General features: G+C 37.6%; 1 pseudogene; it reads right to left on the bottom strand.

The window, feature by feature from the left end:
• Positions 1–19,373: 19,373 nt before the first annotated feature.
• LOC118836489 lies at positions 19,374–20,298 on the bottom strand (annotated as a pseudogene).
• Between the last annotated feature and the right edge of the window lie 1,808 nt (positions 20,299–22,106).

The following is a 22,106-nucleotide window of genomic DNA, read 5'->3' as shown; positions in this document are numbered from 1 at the left end:
TTACATTAAGGAAAAGAGGAAGAATGAGAGGAACCACCCGTGTTTTGGCATTGGAAAGGAAAATACATTATGTTATATATTTTATTTATGCATACAATTTCTTCTTAATGCAAGAGTCCTTTGAAGTGCACATACATGTATACACACATATATTTGTGTGTGTGCACACAAATACCCACATATGCACACATGCATATCATCTGGAGATAACCACAAAGTGAAAGCACAAATATTAAGGAAGAAACAGGAAAGATTTCTCACAGATGTTAAAATTTATACTGGGATTTGAAGGAATCTAAAGAAGCAGGGGCCAGGGATGAAGAGTGAAATCATTCAAAACATGGAGACAGCCAGAGAAAATATATCTAGTTGGTAGTTGGTTCTTGTATGAGGAAAAACAAGGTGGATACTAATAATGTATCATAGCATATATGGATAAATGGAAGTCAGTAAGGTGAAGGAAATAGAAACCAGAGGTCGTTACAGAGAATTTGAGAAAACAAAATTATAAAATTTGTATATGCATAATTATGTCTGTATAATTATAATATGGCTGTTATATTTCTGTATTGTCAGTTTTATGTAATAAATAATATATTTGAATATGTCATAGGCATATATGTGTATGTGGATATTTGTTCCTCAAGGTAACAGGGAGACACTTGACTATATTATATAATACTGTAGATTTCTTGAATGGATATTAATATTTTCTCTATTTTTGTTCCACTTTTTATTGGGACTGACCAATATCACAATCAGTCCAGAAATTAATTTGAAAAGTGGTATAATCATTAATTTATTAGCTTGGAAAAGTTCAAAACTGCATTACATCTCCAATTATTTAACTTTTGTCTGATTTATGAGAAGAGATCTTCAAGTGAGGACATTTCCTCTGCCAGTGAAGATCAGCAAATATCTTCCCCTTTGAGGTTTTAGGGGATTGACTAAGTGATTCAATGATTTGGGCATCATCAGACAGTATATATCAGAGCAAAGACTTGAAACTGGATCATTCTGGCTTCCAAGAGCTGCTCTCTATTCACTATATCATGTTAACACTCTTTCATGTCCTTTATCATTGAATTTATAGATGTTCTCTAGGCATTTGGCTACATAACATACTCCAACAATCTATTAAAAGATACTATTATGTATATCTATGATTTTATGATTGTGGTCATTGTTGTTTGTCCTTCATTCTTGAAGATGACTGTGGCATCAGGAAGATGATGCCATGAATTGCAAGTGAATTGGATTTAAGTGAGGGAGGGCTGTGCAAAGTCACCAGACTCACTTTCTCCTCCATTGGCCAGATACAGATCAAGATGACTGAAGATGGCCCTGCTATGATTTTATGAGATTTTAAGTAGTAAAATACAGAAATAAAAATGTTTGTTTTTATGTATATGAGATCTAAGGAAAATAATGTTCAAATGGATAGAAAGCTTCAGACTACCTGAAAAACTGAGTAATGGCTCATGCCTTTATGTGAATGCAATTAGGATTGCAAAGTGGATCTTTTCAAGGACCTTAGGAAATAGTTCTTATAAATTGTGTTTAGACAGTTTTATAGATGAAAAAAAGTCAGCTTCAAAGAGGTCAAATGACTAGTCCTACTGACACATAGTTAGTGAGTATCAGACCATGTATTCAAATGCAGATTTTTGACCAGTGTTCTTTTCTCTACACTATCTATTTGGGAATGAGGTAGTGTCCAGGGAAAGGAGAGAGTTAATTCAATTATGAGGAGCCTGATACACTTAGCTGCTGTGGCATCCTTTTGGGTCTGCAATACCTGATCATTCAGATAGAAATGAGGAGTCTCTTCTCTATGTAAGGTGACCTCATTGGGAACCCTGGAGTTAGATAAGAAGCAATAATAGAAATATAGGGATTTAAATTAAGCTGCAAAAAATTTCTGAGCCCAAAGCTTATTCTCAAGGATCCAAAGATGAGACCAAGCCATGAACTCAGAACAACATGCCTTTACTCCTTGAGTATCTAAATTCTTTATCTAAACTATGTCTATGATCCTACCTCATTCTCCCAATCCCCATGAGCTAAAGAAAATTTTTTTTCCTAATTGATGTTAATTGTTTGTTTAGACTTTAGTTTTTTAGAACCTATTAATCGCTGCTGAGGTAATAGCCTCATTAATTAATACCAGTTGTTGCTGATGACTTGTACCTAGTGTTAGGGGAATTTACTCTGCACAAAACAGCCTTGCCTCCTCTTACAGACTGCCATGCTTCTTGTATGTGACATGATAATCACAGTTCTGGGGAAGACGAGTTAAAGAATTTCATTCCTATAAATAGGGTCCTCACAGTGCTATACTCCCAGATACAAGGGCACAGAAGGTACAGGCATGCACACACAGACACACATACACACATCTAAATAGTGTAGACCAGTTCTTTTTTTCAGCTTTTAGAGATCAGCCTGATAAGTAGATCTTTTATCTGGGTCTCAGAGACAGGAACTTAGATGAAAGTGATTTCTTTCAGGAGACCAGTGTGGTTTAAGCAAACTTTAATTGACAAAGGAATAAAGAATTGGAGAAGAATCTGGGAAATGGTGTGGAATTTTTAGAGGATGGAGGGGGGGCACATTCTCACTAAGGTTTCCTTTTCATCCTTTTTCTCCTCTGAGTAGAAATGAGGAATCTATCCTATTCTTAAGGCTGTAAATTCCTGTAATCTTTGTCCCTTTCAAATCTCTACTCTCAGCCCCACTGTTGTTTCTGTCTCTCTGATTGCCTTGCTCAGTCATTTACTAGGATCTCTACACTTAGCTCGTTTCTTTTTTCAAGGCAATAGGATTAGTAAAAGCATTTACTTAAAACCAAAATGAAAATTAAAAACCAAAATAATTTCAATACTTGTTCCTCAAAATATGCAGAAAGATTTTTGTGTCAATCAGTTTCATTATGTCTGATCATGTCTCAGCTTGCCATTTGACTCATTAACAGATTCATTCTCAAGATCCAGAATTACAAGGTAATTAATTCCTTCACTTATAAATGACTATTTATTTTATATTATTTAATAGAAACAATGATTAATTAATAACCTGGTAATAACTATTTTCTCATGAATGATTGCTTATGTCTCACTGTATGACAAAATTGCATTTTTCAAACACTTAAATAAATGTCACAAACATAAGTTACAATATTTATTAAAAATTGAAGTAATAACACAAAGACATAAAAAATATTTTAGTGTTTTAGTCTTGGGGGAGAATCATAGCTAGAGTCAATCATTTATATTAGTAGATGTATATTATATTATATATATATATATATATATTTATTGGTCAATCTAATCATCAGTATTACTTTTTACTTCTCCTTAGGTCTAAAACAGCAACCCATTTGAGCTCTTAAATTTGGAGTCAAGGTCTCTCAAGAAATTTATTTATTCACAATGTAAAACTTAAACACAACTCTTAGAAAAATTGAGATATTTTTCTTACTTCTCTTTCTCATAATTTATATATAGTGTGTATATGCATGTATGTGTATGTAGATGGTAATGTATATATACTTATGCTATGTATATACACAGAGGTTATGTAAAAATAAAGATATCAATCGAGTATATATGTATACTTATATATACTCACCTACACACATGTGTATACAAGTGTGCATATATGCTTGATTAATATATTTATTTTTATGTTACCACTCTATCTCTGTATGTATATATATATATATATATATACATATATATACATACACATATACACATACCTATACACAGTGTATACACACACACACTCACACACATATGTATACACACACACACACATGCATTTAAAGAGTTCTGAGGTAAAGAAAAAATAGATATCAATCAAATACATATATATATATACTTGATTTAAATCTTTATTTTTGCATTATCTTTATTTTTCCTTTTGTTAGGGGGAAAATGTAAAGCATGTAATATTAACCAATATTATGGTAATAAAACATGTAATCCTCATCTGCCCAAAAGTATGAGGTTCTATGAAGTATCTAACATTCACATTGCTACACTTCAGCAAAGGAATGGGGGGAGGGCCTGTCTCCTGAAAGCTCTTCTTTGGGGGATGGATGTTACACCATTTTTATTTGATAGCATTCAGTTTAGATTGATTTATTCTTGCCAACTCTTTTAAAAACATAATAGTATCATTTATCTTCTCTGTGGTAGACATTGAAACTGAGATCATAAATGTATTCTTTTATTCCCTAGAATAAGGGTAATAGGTTCTTTTTCATACATTTTGTGTGTGAAATGCTTAGGTTCAACCAGGCTCAGACATCAGGCATTGAGTAGGTGAAGCTAAAGAAAGTGTAAGGGTTGAAGGTTTTGTGTGTGTGTGTGTGTGTGTGTGTGTGTGTGTGTGTGTGTGTGGACTTAGAAGTTATCTGAATAAACATTCTAGCTTTATTCATGGGAGCTTATGAAATCACCTAAAGAGAAAAGACAAGAAGACGGGTGGGGGGAAAGGGGGTGGACAGAGCTCAAAGTTGCTGTAACATGAATAAGATTGCTTCAGATCTCAGAGTAGGTCTCAGCAATCCGCTGGCTTACCTCCCGTTCCATTAATTCCCAAACGGGATTTCTTCCTCTGTCTCTTGCAGTACTTTTCTACCTCTTCTGGCCCTTAAGCAATCATGATTCTAGTAATTTCCTATTTTTGTGAACCACCGAAGAAATCAACAGAAGGTAAAAGAAAAAGTGATTGTAATGATATTGTTTCAAAATATCTCATGCTTATAACTGCCCCTCATGTTTACTAGTGTATTCCTAGACTGGCCTATCACTTGGCAGTGGCAGCCCTGCTCTCCAGCTGCCCAGACTCTTCAGCTCTTGCCCTGTCAAGAGCATCAGACCATGTGTATCCCAAACTCTGCTGCTTTTCAGAGTCTTCTCCATCATATCCAGCCATTGTTTATGTTTTCTTGGGCCTCAGAGGATCACAGGATCAGTGTTAGAAATGGAAGATACCTTAGGTCAAATTTAATTCAAATCTCTCATTTTGCTAGTGAGGCAGCTGAGGCACAGAGAAGATCGATGGTTTCTCTAGACCACACAAGCAAAAAATGGCAGCACTAGATCCAAATCTAGATTCTCTATAACCTTTCTGTTCTATGGCTATACCTGATAGCCTCCTTTCTAATTTCCTTGACTTTATATGATAAGGTGTCTAGAGGGCATATCATTGTCAGAGCAGCAACAGCAGCTTTCTTTTTTCTCTCTTCCCTTGCTAATCAATCTTTTGTGTTTTCTCTTCATGATCATCCATCTGACTACAACTGATGAGGTTTTACTACCACCCCAGCTGTCAAAATAGACATAAAAATGCAATTTTAAAATTATAGAAATGAATTGACAAAAAAACCAATTGAATATTTTCAAGTTCTTATGGAGATTACCATGAAGAAGGAAATAAGAATTTTCTCTCAGAAAGGAAGAGAAATGGATATTAACAACCTGAGGGTGAAAGAAGGGTAACTCAGGAATAAAATATTTGGCAAGGACTTTGGACTTTCAACTCATACTATCTATACGTATATCTATATCGATATCTAAATCTATATCTATCTCTATATCTCTCTCTATTTCTATGTCAATAACTATATTTATCTATATACATAGAAATCTGATGATGAACACATGCATAGACATACAAATATGTACATTCATGTTTTAATGTTATCAGAGTGATATGGTGTGACGAAAGAGCAGGTTCTGCTTATCATTTGACCTATACATGGAGAGAATAAAACATTATGTTGCTAAGTGACTTGACTCAATGAACACAATTCTTCTCAAAAGAATACAGGTGAATGCCTTTACAGAAGGAATCTTGAGAGCTTCCATACATTGGGGTATAAATCCTGATATCAACTAATTCCCTCATGGTGCCCAAATATTTGATTCCACTATTAGTAGCTTTTATTGTGTTAATTACTGGTATTGTGGGGAACTATAATATATATATATATATGTATATATATATGTAACATATTAATGTATGTGTGTACAGAAGAAAGATTATAACATATATGCATATATTTGGGAGTAGTCTGGTGAAGCACTGGATAGAGTACTAGGCCTGGAATAAGACAGACCTGACTTCAAATGCACCCTAAGATACCTATTAGCTGTGTGTCCAAGTACCAGTCATTTGACTTCTGTCTCAGTTTCCTGATCTATAAAAAGGGAATAATAAAAGCGCATACCTCCCAGGGTTGTTGTGAGGATAAAATGAGATAATTATAAAGCACTTAGCACAGCATCTGGCACATAGTAAGAGCTATATGTTAGCTATTTTTTGTTATATTTTAAAGCAGATCTCATCTTATTTTTTTAAAAAAGTACAAAGAAAAGCTAATAGGAACGGAAGATGTGACAGGATAATAACTTTCATACAAATACCCAAAGTTCATCTAGTAGCAATAAAAAAGACATTTTCAGAAAAGTCTTCCAAGTAGGAATGAAGAGTGATTAGGGACTCTTGACCTTGGAGAGTACCTCCTTTATCCGAAACTAAGAGTCCCAAGCATACTTTCATTTCCCTGACAAATCAATTCCCAATATCCACACTTCACAATTATTACCTTAATATTTGTTTCATCCTTGACCTTCCCTAAAGGCTTGGGGCTTGAAACAAATTATCATCCCTACAATGTTATCAATCTGGAATATACTTCTGTGGGGACCAGCTCCTTCTCAGATAGGGGAGTTGTACAATCCATTTTGTGGTAAGGTCTGCACCAGCAATTATTCCTCTCCCAAGACCTATTACTGACTTTTGGACTTTACAACCATGCCCCTGGGCTGAGAATCTTCATTTCCTTCCACACCATTTGTAGCCTTTTTGTATTCAAACTTAAGCTCTTTGCCCTCAGGATCTTTTAGTGTATTCACAGCTTTTAGCACAGTGCTTGGCACTTAGTAAAGAATTTATAAAAGCTTTATTTTTTCCTTTGAGGAAATGTCATTAATTACTTATGTTTCTTTCCAGGTTTCATTCCTCTGACTACTCTGTGACTGCCCTAAACAACAAGAAAATGATTGCTAGTAATAATGTACTGAGAGTTTTCTTCCTTTCTCAGACAGGAGTTGGGGCCCTGGGGAACTCCTTCATTCTGGTACTTTACACCATCACCATCTTTGTTGGTCACACACTAAGGCCAATAGACTTAATACTTACCCATCTGGCTTTTGTCAATAACTTAGTGCTTCTCTCCAAAGGGGTCCCTTATACAATTTCTGCTTTTGGACTAAGTAACTTCATGAATGAATTACTATGTAAATTTATCCTCTACCTTCACCGAGTGGCCCGAGGCCTTTCTCTTTCTACCACCTGCCTCTTGAGTAGTGTCCAGGCCACCACCATCAGTTCAGGGAGGTCTACAAGGGGGCAGCTCAAAACCCAAGTCCCAAAGTACATTTTCCCCTCCATTCTTCTCTCCTGGATCTTCCATCTCTTAACCAATTATACTATTCTTGAGTATGTAAGCACCCCAAAGACCAGCAAAAATTTCACTGAGATAATCGATTTTGGATTTTGTACTTCCGTAGTTGTAACCTCAGCTAGCATCTCACTATATATGTTCATGATCTCTCTTTTTGACAGTGTTTGTGTGGCAATCATGGTCTTCACAGGTGGATACATGATATTTTTCCTATACAGACATCACCAACAAATCAAGTACATTCTCAGCAACAAGCTCACTTCTAGAGATACTCCTAAAACAAGAGCCACTCGAACCATTGTGCTGCTGGTCAGCTTCTTTGTCAGCTTTTATTCATTAAATTCTTTTTTTTCATGGCGTGTGTTTCATAAAAATCTATTCCCCTGGATGACAAACTATTCTGCCTTCCTGGCTGCCTGCTTTCCAGCTTTGAGCCCTTTTGTGGTGATCATCAATGATTCCCAAATTTCTACATATTTCTTCACCTTCTGGAGAATGATAAAGCCCCAATCCTGATGCTGTCCAGGGGATATTCCAGCAGTCTGTTCTTCAAAGTCTACCTGCAAAGGGTCCTGCCGAAGGGAAAGGATCTAATACCATCTTTAAAAAGAGACAGGAAATTTAGCTGGTCTTCTATCCTTCAGTTGCTAGATAGTCAAAGTATAGGTACCAACAGTTGTCAGAAGAAGAAATCAAAGCCATCAATAATTACATGAAAAAGTGTTCTAAATCACTACTGATGAGAGAAAGGCACATTAGAACAACACTAAGAAACCATTTCACACCTATCAGATTGGCTAACAACAGAAAAGAAAAGTGACAAATGCAAGAGGGGATGTGGAAAAAATTGGGACACTAATGCATTGATGGTGGAGGTGTGAAGTAGTCCAACCCTTCTGGGAAATAATTTGGAAGTAGGCTCAAAGAGCTTTAAAACTGTGTATACTCTTTGGCCCACTAATATCACTGCTATATCTCTGTTCCAAAGATGTTAAAGAAAAGAGAAAACAACCTATTTGAACAAAACTATTTATAGCAGTTTTGGGGTGGCAAAGATTTGGAAACTGAGAGTATGTCCATCAATTGGGTCAGCTAGGTGGTGCAGTACTCAGAACACCAGGCCTGAAGTCAAGAAGACCTGAGTTGAAATCAGGCCTCAGACATTTACTAGCTGTGTGACCTTGGGCAAGTCACTTAACCCTGTTTGCCTCAGTTTCCTTATCTGTAAAATAAGCTGGATAAGAAAATGTCAGACTACTCCAGTATCTTGGCCAAGAACATCCTTAATGGAGTCATGAAGAGTTAGACATGACTGAACAACTGCAATAACAACAGCTGCAACAACCACCATCATCAACTGGGAAATGACTGAGAAAGGTATGATATATGATTGTAAGGGAATGCTACTGTTCTATAAGAAATGCTGAGCAGAATAACCTGAGGAGACTTACAGGAACTCACGTAAGGTGGAGTAGAAACAGGAAAACATTTCATACAACAGCAATATTGTAAGGAAGATCAACTAGGAAAGACTTAACTATTCTTGTCAAGACAATGATCCAAGACAATTCCTAAGCACCCATAATGAATGAGGTTATCTACCTCCAGAGAGAGAATTGATGAGCAAATTGAAGCATACTTTAAGTTTTTCTTTGCCTTTATTATTTTATTTTGTTTATGTTTTTGTTTCCAAAATGGCTAATATGGAAATATGTGCTGCATACATCACATGTGTAATCAAAATTTAATTGTTTAGCTTCTCAAGTAGGGGGGAGAGGCAAGAAAGAGGGAGAGAATTTGGGACTCAACATTTTAAAAATGATAGTTGAAAGTTTTTTCATGTAATTGGGAAATACTTAACAAAATAAGTAAGAAAACAATGTGTATATAAGAATTATAGTTTACCATTAACTCTGGAACACCCTCTTCCCTTCAAGCTATAAAGTTTTATGAATTCACAGGTTGGCTCTCAGACTCTTTCTCCCTGGATTACGTCCCTCTCTAAAGCTTTGCAGGCAAAACCTTGTCTTGATGTTAGTATTACAGAGGGAAAAAAAACTAGGTGTGCTGTTCAGGGCCTCATGTGTTAATGAGATGTCAAGGAATTATAAACTCCACCTTTTTAGGATTGTGGAAAATATTATACTATTTTATATCATTTTTGTAATTTCAATAAGACTCAGGGCCTGAACTACTTAACCAGAAGAAAAGCCTGATCCTAACAGTCTCTTTGTTCTCTGAGTGGGCTCAGAGATGTCTCTATCTTATATCAACAAAATCCAGATGGAGCATTCCTTGCTCTGTCCACGGCCATTAGGGGTGAAAACCTTGACCCCAGACACTATCTTGAATTATGTGACTTTTCCTTATCTTAATATTTTATGGGCATATACTATATTGTGGAATGTTAGTGGCAAATTAAACACAGAGATCCTGGGGTAGTAATTCCAATTGACACTCTGTCAACTATCTAATTTGTTGTATTTACAATCTATTCCATTAAGGAAAATTGTCTTCTTGTATCATGGTTAAACATACATGGGGGTCATAAAAATGAGGTCATACAGGCTTGCTAGCTCTGCTAAAATAACGTATATAAGTTTTCTCATTGCTTTGTTCAGGCAGCCAGAGTTTATACTCTGACTCCTTGTATGTACAAGTAAGCTAGCTCTGCTATGCTTTAAGGGAAAATAATAAACAACATGGATTTTTCTATCACCTAGCTCTGTTGTTTCCTTCAACCAAAATTTCAGGTTTAACAGGATTTATTCTCAGGTTTTGTCACTTATGCTTATTAGTGTAAATCACTATTTCTCCTCCCATTTATATTTCTTTTACTCTCTATCTTCTTCCTTTCCTTTCTATTTAATACATGCAAATGTCTATGGAGAAAGGTAAAACTTTTTTACTGTCACAGTCACTGACATTGATATAAGGTAAAAATAAGTCTAGAATAACATTCCAGAGAGATTTTCCTGACAGGAAATTCTTCCTAATTTTCTCATGTTCAAAAGTTTAGGAATGGATGCATCTACATCTGTTACAGGCCGAGTTAGAGCTGAGCCCTGCTCTCCTCAGACCTCCAGGCCAAGGGGCCTGCTGAGATAGACTCAGGGCTTTGGGATGTGGGTGGAGCCAGGAGGAGGGGTCTCGCCTTTCTTGCCTCCCTAGCGATTCCAGGTCGGACCTGCCTGACCACGTGGAACTTCTGGCTCTCTGGCAGAGCATGTGGAACTTCCGGCTGCCTGACCACGTGGAGTTTCCGGTCTTTGCCTGGACTGCCTGCCCGCAGGGAGCTTTGGGTAGTGTGGGAGGAGAGTAGGCGGAGTCAGGGCGGTCCTAGGACCCAGATGTATTAGCTTTACCTGTCTTTCACCCACGTAACCAAAGAGTGTACCTACGTCACTAAAGGTATAAATGTGCTGCTTGCTGAAATAATAAACAGAGTCATTCACCATCTTGTTCGGCTCCCGCCCCATACATTGTCCGCGAGATCAGGCCCTTTGCTTAGGCAGAGGCCTGGGGTTTGGGGGGAACCCCGAGCATAGTCACGAGGCTTCGGAAGCCCGTGACATACATCTTTGCACTGTGTGACTAAATTGCTTTACTATATGTAAGAGGAAGCTATTATTGGGGAAGACATCTTCCAAGATTCTGAGAGTCCCCTGTTCTTCCCTCCCTTGTTATTTAGGAGGAGTAAAAGAGGTTCCCTTTCTCTTACATAATCTTTAGGTTTTGGTCCCATTTTTTGGCCACCTATGACAAGGCTTGAGTTTCTGTTCTGGTCTATAAAAAACATTGTTCCTGAACTGAACACTCTGGTTTTCACAAGGGAAACTTTATTTGCTTCCTTTTGGATGAGATGAGAGTGGCTCAGTTCCATCAGTGGGAATGACCTGGATTCACTTCAGTCTCATTGGAAAAGGACATTATTTGGAAATGCACATACTAGCATCAAATGAAAACTCTTTTCTCAATTTCTTTGTATTATGTCTTTTAATCAAGGATGAGTTTCACCCCTTTTAAAAAATTTCATTTTCCCCAACCACACACCAAAGTAATATTTAGCACACATTTCTTATAATTTGGAACTCCAAGTTCTCTTCATCCCTTTCTTAAGCCCACTGTCATTGAGAAGACTAAGAATTAGACATGGGCTGTAAGAGTGCACTCATGCAAACAAATCTCCATATTTGTCATGTTGTGAAAGAAAATACAGACAAAAGAAACAAGAAAAATAAAGAAAGTAAAAAAATGATTCTTATGGCATTGAGACTCCATCAGTTCTTGCTCTGGTTATGGATAGCATTTTTCTTTTTTTTCAAATTCCACATTTCATTATTTAATATTTTTTTAGTTTTCAGCATTGATTTCCACAAGATTTTCAGTTACAAATTTTCTCCCCATTTCTACCCTCCATCCTACTCCAAGATGGCATATATTCTGATTGTCCTGTTCCCAGTCAGCCCTCCCTTCTATCACCCCACTCCCCCACTTCCCTTTCCCTTTATTTTCTTGTAGGGCAAGATAGATTTCTATGACCCATTGCCTGTACATCTTATTTCCCAGTCGCATTCAAAAACAGCATTTTTTGAGCATCTGCTTTTCAAACTTTGAGTTCCAAATTCATTCTCCTTTTCCCTTCCCTCCCACCCTCCCTAAGAAGGCTAGTATTTCAACATAGGCCACACATGTGTCATTATGCATTACACTTCCATAACAGTCATGTTGTGAAATAGTAGCTATATTTCCCTCCATCCTATGCTGTCCCCCTTTATTCAGTTTTATCCCTTGACCCTGTCCCTTTTCAAAAGTGTTTGCTATTGATTACCTCCTCCCCAATCTGCCCTTCCTTCTATCATCCCAATGTTTTTATTCCCTTCCCCCTATTTACTGTGGGGGTAATATACTCAATTGAGTGTGTATGTTATTCCCTCCTCAAGTCAAATCCAATGAGAGCAAGATTCACTCATTCCCCCTCACCTGCACCCTCTTCCCTTCCAACAGAACTGCTTTTTCTTGCCAATTTTATGTGAGATAATTTATCCCATTTTACCTCGGCCTTTCTCCCTCTTTCAATATATTCCTCTCCCACCCCTTAATTTCATTTTATTTTTTAGATATCATTCCTTCATATTCAACTCACCTTGTGAACTCTGTGTGTATATATACATATATATGTATGTGTATGTATATATATATATACACATATATATATGTATGTATATATATACGTGTATATATATATATATATATATATATATATATATATATACGTATATATATATTCCCTTCAAGTATGCCAATGCTAAGAAGGGTCTTATGAATTACACACCTCATCTTTCCATGTAGGAATGTAAACAAAACTATTGAACTTTAGTAAGTCCCTTATGATTTGTCTACCTTGTTTACCTTTTCATACTTCTCTTGATTCTTGTATTTGAAAGTCAAATTTTCTATCCAGCTCTGGTCTTTTCTTTGAGAAAGCTTGAAAGTCCTCTATTTTATTGAAAATCCGTATTTTGCTTTGGAGCATTACACTCACTTTTGCTGGGTAGGTGATTCTTGGTTTTAATCCTAGCTCCATTGAACTCCAGAACATCATATTACGAGCCCTTCAGTACTTTAAGGGAGAAGCTGCTACATCTTGTGTTATCCTAATTGTGTTTCCACAATACTCAAATTGACTCTTTCTCACTGCTTGCAGTATTTTTTCCTTGATCTAGGAGCTCTGGAATGTGGCAACAATGTTCCTAGGAGTTTTGTTTTTGGCATCTTTTTCAGGAGGCAATCGGTGGATTCTTTCAATTTCTATTGTACCCTCTGGTTCTAGAATATCAGGGCAGTTCTCCTTGATAATTTTTTGAAAGATGATATCTAGGCTCTTTTTTTGATCATGGCTTTCAGGTAGTCCAATAATTTTAAAATTATCTCTCTGTGATCTTTTCTCCAGGTCTGTGGTTTTTCCAATGAGATATTTCACATTGTCTTCCATTTGTTCATTTCTTTGGTTCTGTTTTATAATATCTTGATTTCTCATAAAGTCACTACGTTCCACTTCCTCCAATCCAAATTTTTAGGGTAGTATTTTCTTCAGTGGTCTTTTGTGCCTCCTTTTCCATTTGGCTAATTCTGCCTTTCAAGGCATTCTTCTCCTCATTGGATTTTTGGGGCTCCCTTGCCATTTGAGTTAGTCTATTTTTTTTTAATTTTTTAAAATTTATTTAACATATTTAGTTTTCAGCATTGATTTTCACAAGAGTTTGAATTACAAATTTCCTCCCTATTTCTACCCTCCCAACAACTCCAAGATGGCGTATATTCTGGTTGCCCTGTTACCCAGTCAGTGCTCTCCTCTGTCACCCCACTCCCCTCCCATCCCCTTTTCCCATCCTTTATTGTAGGGCAAGGTAAATTTCTACGCCCCATTGACTGTGTATCTTATTTTCTAGTTGCATGCAAAAACATTTTTGTTTGTTTTTGAACATCTGTTTTTAAAACTTTGAGTTCCAAATTCTCTCCCCTCTTCCCTTCCCACCCACCCTCCCTAAGAAGTCAAGCAATTCAACATAGGCCACATGTGTATCATTATGTATAACCCTTCCACAATACTCATGTTGTGAAAGACTAACTATATTTTGCTCCTTCCCAACCCATCCCCCTTTATTGAATTTTCTCCCTTGACCCTGTCCCCTTTCGAAAGTGTTTGTTTTTGACTACCTCCACCCTCATCAGCCCTCCCCTCCATCATTCCCCCCATTTTTTTTATCTTCTTCCCTCTTCTTTCCTGTGGGGTAAGATTCCCAATTCGGTGTGTATGGTATTCCCTCCTCAGGCCAAATCTGATGAGAGCAATGTTCACTCATTCCCCCCTCATCCTGCCCTCTCCCCTCCTCCCACAGAACTGCTTGCTCTTGCCACCTTTATGCGAGATAATCCACCCCATTCTATCTCCCCTTATCTCCCTCTCTCAGTATGTTCCTCTCTCATCCCTTAATTTGATTTTATTTCTTTTAGATATCTTCCCTTCATCTTCAACTCACCCTGTGTCCTCTCTCTCTCTCTCTCTCTCTCTCTCTCTCTCTCTCTCTCTCTCTCTCTCTGTATATATATATATATATATATATATATATATATACACACACACACACACATAAATATATACATACATACACATTCACCCATATATATATATAAACATATATGTATGTATATTCCCCTCAGCTACCATAATACTGAGGTCTCATGAATCATACTCATCGTCTTTCCATGTAGGAATGTCAACAAAACAGTTCACCTTTAGTAAGTCTCTTGCAATTTCTTTTTCTTGTTCTTTTTCTTGATTACCTTTTCATGCCTCTCTTGATTCTTGTGTTTGAAAGTCAAATTTTCTATTCAGTTCTGGTATTTTCACTGAGAAAACTTGAAAGTCCTCTATTTTATTGAAAATCCATATTTTGCCTTGGAGCATCATACTCAGTTTTGCTGGGCATGTGATTCTAGGTTTTAATCCTAGCTCCATTGACTTCCAGAATATTGTATTCCAAGCCCTTCGATCTCTTAATGTAGAAGCTGCCAGATCTTGGGTTATTCTGATTGGGTTTCCACAATACTCAAATTGTTTCTTTCTGGCTGCTCACAGTATTTTCTCCTTGATATGGGAGCTCTGGAATTTGGCGACAATATTCCTGGGAGATTTCTTTTTGGGATCTATTTGAGGAGGCGATCGATGGATTCTTTCAATTTCTATTTTGCCCTGTAGTTCTAGAATATCAGGGCAGTTCTCCTTGATAATTTCTTGAAAGATGATATCGATATCTAGGCTCTTTTTTTGATCATGGCTTTCAGGTAGTCCAATAATTTTTAAATTATCTCTCCTGGATCTATTTTCCAGGTCAGTGGTTTGTCCAATGAGATATTTGACATTGTCTTTCATTTTTTCATTCCCTTGGTTCTGTTTTATAATATCTTGATTTCTCATCAAGTCACTAGCTTCCACTTGCTCCAATCTAATTTTTAAGGTAGTATTTTCTTCAGTGGTCTTTTGGACCTCCTTTTCCATTTGGCTAATTCTGCCTTTCAAGGCATTCTTCTCCTCATTGGCTTTTTGGAGCTCTTTTCCCATTTGAGTTAGTCTGTTTTTTAAGGTGTTGTTTACTTCAGTGTATTTTTCAGTATTTTTTTGGGTCTCTTTTAGGAAGTCATTGACTTGTTTTTCATGGTTTTCTGCATCCTTCTCATTTCTCTTCCCAATTTTTCCTCTACTTCTCTAACTTGCTTTTCCAAATCCTTTTTGAGCTCTTCCATGGCCTGGGACCAGTTCATGTTTTTCTTGGAGGCTTTTGGTGTAGGCTCTTGCACTTTATTGACTTCTTCTGGCTGTATGTTTTGGTCTTCTTTGTCCCCAAAGAAAGAACACAAAGTCTGAGACTGAATCTGGGTGCGTTTTCGCTGCCTGGCCATATTCCCAGCCAAATAACTTGACCTTTGAGTTTTTCAGTGGGGTATGACTGCTTGTAGACTAGAGAGTTCTATGTTCCGCGTTTGGGGGGGAGGTGACAGTTCTGCCACACCAGCACTGCTCCTTCCCCAAGAACCCCCAACCCGAACTTGACTTAGATCTTCAGCAGGCTGTGCACTCTGATCTGCCACTTAATTCCTCCCACCAGGTGAGCCTGCAGCCGGAACCAACAACAGCTATAGCTGCCCCACCTGCGCTGCCCCCGGGGATGGAAGCCTAACCGTGAACTCCTTCCACTCCCGCAGCATTTCCCAATAACCTCCTCAGCAGTCTTTGGTGTTTGTGGGTTGAGAAGTCTGGTAACTGCTGCAGCTCACTGATTCAGGGCACTACGGCATGCTCTGCCTGGTTGCTCGTCTTGTTGGTCCATGCCGCTCAGGCTGGGCTCTGCTCCACTCCATTCCCAGCTCCCAGCTCCGTGTGGGATAGACCTCACCCAGAGACCATCCAGGCTGTCCTGGGCTGGAGCCCTGTTTCCCTCTGCTGTTTTGTGGGTTCTGCCATTCTAGAATTGGTTCAGAGCCATTTTTTATAGGTTTTTGGAGGGACTCGGTACGGAGCTCACGCTAGTCCCTGCTTACTAGCCGCCATCTTGGCTCAGCCCCAGTCTATTTTTAAGGTGCTATTTTCTTCAGTATTTTTTTGGGTCTCCTTTAGCAAGTCATTGATTTGTTTTTCATGGTTTTCCCACATCACTCTCATTTCTCTTCCCAATTTTTCCTCTACTTCTCTAACTTGCTTTTCCAAATCCTTTTTAAGCTCTTCCATGGCCTGAGTCCTAGTTCACGGTTTTCTTGGAGGCTTTTGATGTAGGCTCTTTGACTTTGTTGACTTCTTCAGGCTGTATGTATTGGTCTTCTTTGCCACCAAAGAAAAATTCCAATGTCTGAGTCTGAATCTGAGTCCATTTTTGCTGCCTGGCAATGTTCCGAGCCAACTACTTGACCCTTGAGTTTTTCGTTGCGGTATGACAGCTTGTAGAGTAAGAGTAGAGAGTACTTTGTGCCAAGCTTAAGGGGCTGAGATGTTTTCAGAGCTATTTCTACACAACAAGCTCTGCCACACCAGTGCTCCTCCTCCCCCAAGAACTGCCAACCTGGTCCGCGACTCAGATCTGAGCAGGCTCTGCACTCCTGCGCATTTCCGCCACTTAATTCCTACTATCACGTGGGCCTGGGGTCAGAAGTAACTGCAGATGTAGTTCTGCAGGTGCACCACCTCCACAGCCTCTGGGGTGGTGGCTGAATGCTGAACTCTTTTCACTCTGTGACCGCATTTTTTCCCCACTACCCTTCTCTGTTGTCTTTGGTGTTTGTGGGTTGAGAAGTCTGGTAACTGCCACAGCTCACTGATTCAGGGCACTAGGGCATGATCCATCCAGCTCCAGGTCTGTTTGGTCTGGGAGCAGCCCACGCTGGGCTCTGCTCCCAGCTCCATGTGATAGATCTTACTCAGCGACCATCCAGGCTGTCCTGGGCTGGAGCCCTGCTTCCCTCTGATATTTTGTGGGTTCTGCAGTTCTAGAAGTTGTTTAGAGCCATTTTTTAGTGCTGTTTGGAGGGTCCTGGGGGAGAGCTTTAGGCCAGTCCCTGCTTTCCAGGTGCCATCTTGGCTGTACCTGAGTGATAGTGTTTTAAGAAATACTTTGAATAACTGAGTAATTTTGACTATTATAAAAACATAAATTAAAATTAAAGGACAGACAAGAACAATGTTATCTACATCTAGAGAAAGAACTGATAAATAGAAGTATGTATGTAATAGTTTTACTTGTATACATATGTGTATGTATTTTTGTTTAAGGCTAGCCATCTCTAGGGTGAGTTAGAAGAGAAATAAAAGAAATGTACATGATAGATTTGTTGCATATTTGGAGGGGATAGCAAGTTATACATGGTAGATTTGTAATTTCATGAGCAATCAACTTATTATTGTACTGTGTTATTGAAATGCTTTTGTTGTATGAATTGAAAATGAAATACATTTAAAAAAACAAAAAAGTGAATAGGGAATTGATGGTATAAGATATGAGATGACTTGAAAGTGGCTTCAAGTGTAGAAGCATGTTGTAATGCCCTTTGACTCTCACGATGAATTTTACATTTAATCCCAGAGGTGATAGAAATCCATTGAATTATATTTAGTTGGATGATCATGTGGTCAGATTTGAACTTTAGGAATAGCATGTTCATAGCTAAGTGTAGGATGCACTGAAATGGAGAGGTACTAGTTGCTGGGAGACCAAAGACTGGCTGTTAGAGTAGCCTAGATATGAGGTCATGACAAGGAGGCTATATTGAGTGACTTCCTCCTATTTGGAATTTTTTGGCACTGTAGCTATGTAATCAATATCTTCAGCACCTCCAATAATTTTTTTTCTAAATTATTTACTTATTTTTCATTTGCAACATTCACTTTTATGAGGTTTTCTAATGGCAAGGAAAATGGGATTTTTCACTGTTCTTTGTTTGAATGGGGCAGGTGAAGTGGGATCTTTTACAATGGATTGTTTCTCAGCAGTAAGACAATCAAGAATCATTGAAGTGTATATGAGGTGGTGCTGGTGGTTGGAGCTTTCCCACACTGATCTCTCATATCCTAAACGGTGAGGTTCAAGTGCGCCAGGGCACTGAGACAGGTATACAAGATCCGAGGTTGGCACGTGTCCTTTGGGGGGACACTCATTGAAAGTATATGGATGAGGAGAATGGGCAAGCTGTTGACCCCCCGCAGCCCACTGTTCATAAAATAAAGAAGTTCTAGCAGTAGGCATACCCAGAAGTCTATCATTGCATTCTAAGTTCATTATTTCTGTGGAAGAAGTTGAGTAGTATATATCTTCTTCAGTTCTTTTGATTCATGATTTATCATTGCATTGATTAAGTTTCTAGAATCTTTCAAAGTTGTTGTATCTATAACCTCATTGTATAAATTGCTTTAGTTCTCATTGTGCTCTGAATTCATTCTTAGAAGAGTTTCCAGTTTCCTGGAAAAAATTACATCATCATTTATTTCAAAAGGGCAATCCATTCTAGTAATACAATGCACTTTGTAGGCATTCCCCAAAAGAAGGAAACTCCTTTAGCTTCCAGTTTAAGACTACTGTGGAATGAGTTTCTAGATATATTTCTGTACAGATATGATTTTTTCCAACTCTTTGGGATATAGGCCTAGTGTTGGTATAGGGGGCTCAAATGGTATACAAAAACAAATCATTTGGGGAGCACAGTTCCAAATTTCTATCTGAAATAGCCAGACCAATTCCTAGCTTTATTGTACCTATTTTCCTGCAACCCATGCAACAATTATCATTTTGCTCTTTCAGTTATATTAGCCATGCTGAATAGTTTGAGGTGAAACCACTGAGCTCTCTCAAAACTGTATCATCATCTTTTCCCAGAGGGTCAAAGAGTATTTTTGAACTTGTGAGTCACTGACTATTAGAACAAAGGAGCTGCAAGCTAGAAAACAGGCATCAAGGAAGGCAGAGATATGAACAAGCCAGGAAAAAGTTTTCCCATAGCGAATGCATAACAACAGGATAGAACTCAGAGAGTAAAAGGAGACAAACAGAATGATAAGCAGCAGGACTGTTTGGGTGGCTCTGGCCTCCGGGAAATCGCTGGGTTTGAGACTGTTGCCATGAAGGTACTGTACTCTCTGATGGTGTCTATACAAGACAAAAACTATATACCCACTGGTGCCCACCATGATTCCTACATACAAAACATCAGGAATGGAGAACAGGAGCATATATAGTAAAATATAATATAAAACTGGAAATGTAGCAGTGCAGTAAATGAAATCATTTATACCAGTGATGTTATTGCTCCCCTTTGGGCCTTTCATATATAAAAGAATCATGTACTTTTTCAGGAGATTGAAGGTCCAGCACAAGAGAAACAATACGACAATGCACTTTGGGGCTCTACCTTGAGGTTTTTCTCACCAGGAGCTTCTAGGACTTAAAGTGAAGGCTTGGAAGCTACTCAGGAGGCAGGTGGTACAGAGGGAAAGATCCCAGACTACTCTGTGAAAGTAAAAGATAAGTTTACATCCCACATCAGTCAAGAAATTGGTGAGCCCCAAAGCAGCCGTGATCTAAGGAATCCCTTTGAAAAGAAGCACCAAGTCATTGGCAAAGGCCAAGTGGCACAGAAGCAAGTCAATGGGCCTCAGCCTGGGACCAGTGAAGAAGGTGATGGTATGTAGGCCCAGGAGGAAGGAGTTCCCCAGGGCCCCAAATCCAATCTGAAAAAAGAAAAAGGAGCCCTAGTGCTATGTCCTTAGAAATCATTCTCTTTTTGTTATTGGCAGTATGCAATCAAAACTACTTAATCCACAATCATTCAGAAATACACAGAGTGGAAGATATTTCCTGAGATGAGGGAAACACTTTCCATTTCCTGTCACTGTTCATTCCCGTCCAGAAAACCCATGGAGAATGTCTCTTTTAGTATGGGCAGATGGGTATTAAGGAACATAGTATTGATGGGGAAATTTCTAATGTGTTTTTGACCTTCATTTGTAGAGAGTCCTTCTTTAAAACACTGATTGGTTGAGTTCTTCTTTGGTGAAAGAGCTAAATTGGGAGAATCCCTATAATACAGTACTTAACAAACTTGAATGTACTAATGACAGAAAGACAACTTGGTTGAGAACTTGATGTACAGAACTCTTAAAATCTGAAATATATCACAACATATATGTATATATATACATATATATATATATATATATATGTACATGCCTTTGAATAGGATGTCTGTCACTGCAACAAATAACTGAAGATATTAAATTTTGTCATCTCCATCTACAAAGGACATAGAAAAAAGATTTAATATATGATTTGCCAGCTTGTTTCTGATGTTATTGTTGTGAATATATTCTATCTGTTGGGGTGAACATATATATTTATATAACAATTAGAGTTATTTATATAACATATATTTGGATTATATTTGTATATTTGGATTACATATGTATTTCTATAAGCTTCTTTCATAGTAACCAAATCTTGGAAAATAAAGGGGAATCTTCCTATTGGGGAATGGATAAACCACTATGTTATAGGACTATAATAGAATACTATTGTATAAGAAGAAATGACATAGAAATTTCTGAAGACATTTTGAAGAGTTGCATGTACTAATACAGACCAAAGTTAGCAGAGTTAGGAGAAGAATTTGTCGAATTCGATTATAGGGAAAATAACTTTGACAGACTTTGGAACTCATCAATGCAGTAATAAAATATGAATCTAGAAAAGTGAAGATAAAATCTACTTACCTGCCGACCCACATTAAATTGTATATATATTTACATATACGGTAGTTCCTTTTGTTCTTTTTTTGATCTCTTCAGGCCATAAATCTAGTATTTTTATATCTGTGTCAAAGGGCACCCATACTTTGATAATTTGTAGACTTAGTTATAAATTGATTTCCAGAATAATCAAACCAATTGACAGCTCTACCATCTTCGCATTATTTTTCTTTTGTCCTACAGTAACTCCAACATTTATCATTTTCCTCTTTCTTCATATCAGACACTGTGATGAGTGGGAGGGTAAATCTCAATTCCTTTATTTTGTATTTTCCTAATTAAGAGTAATTTAGATCATTTGTCCATGTGGTTGTCCATCCTTTGGATTTTGCTGTTTGGAAACTGCCTATTTATTATCATTTAAAGTATCTATCTGTCATGAAATGGGTTTGTCTTATAAATTTGGATCAATTCCTTATGTCTATGATATGAGACTTTTTAAAATATTTCAATTTTATATGATCAAAAATAAACATCTTGTCATCCTCTTTGCCAATTTTTTAACTCTTCCCTTATAGATTTTAAGGATAATTTATTTCTCTAATTTTTTCATGATGTGACATTTTTTAGGTAGGTCACGTATCTATTTGAACCTCCTCTAGGTATATATTCCATTACATACATATTCCACTCTGCATCTGTTGCTCTACCTCCTTGTAGCTTCATGGAACAAGGTGCCCCTCCCAGGTTGAAATCATCTCCTATAATCTCATCATCATTCTATTAACTCAAGCCTTGATTGACAGGACCTGCTCAGCCTCCTCTCCCCTCTGACTGGAG

The sequence above is a fragment of the Trichosurus vulpecula genome, chromosome 2, assembly GCF_011100635.1.
Source record: "Trichosurus vulpecula isolate mTriVul1 chromosome 2, mTriVul1.pri, whole genome shotgun sequence".
In the NCBI taxonomy this organism is placed as follows: domain Eukaryota; kingdom Metazoa; phylum Chordata; class Mammalia; order Diprotodontia; family Phalangeridae; genus Trichosurus; species Trichosurus vulpecula.
Note: the sequence above shows the minus strand (reverse complement) of the source record. Positions and strands in the feature narration are given on the sequence as shown.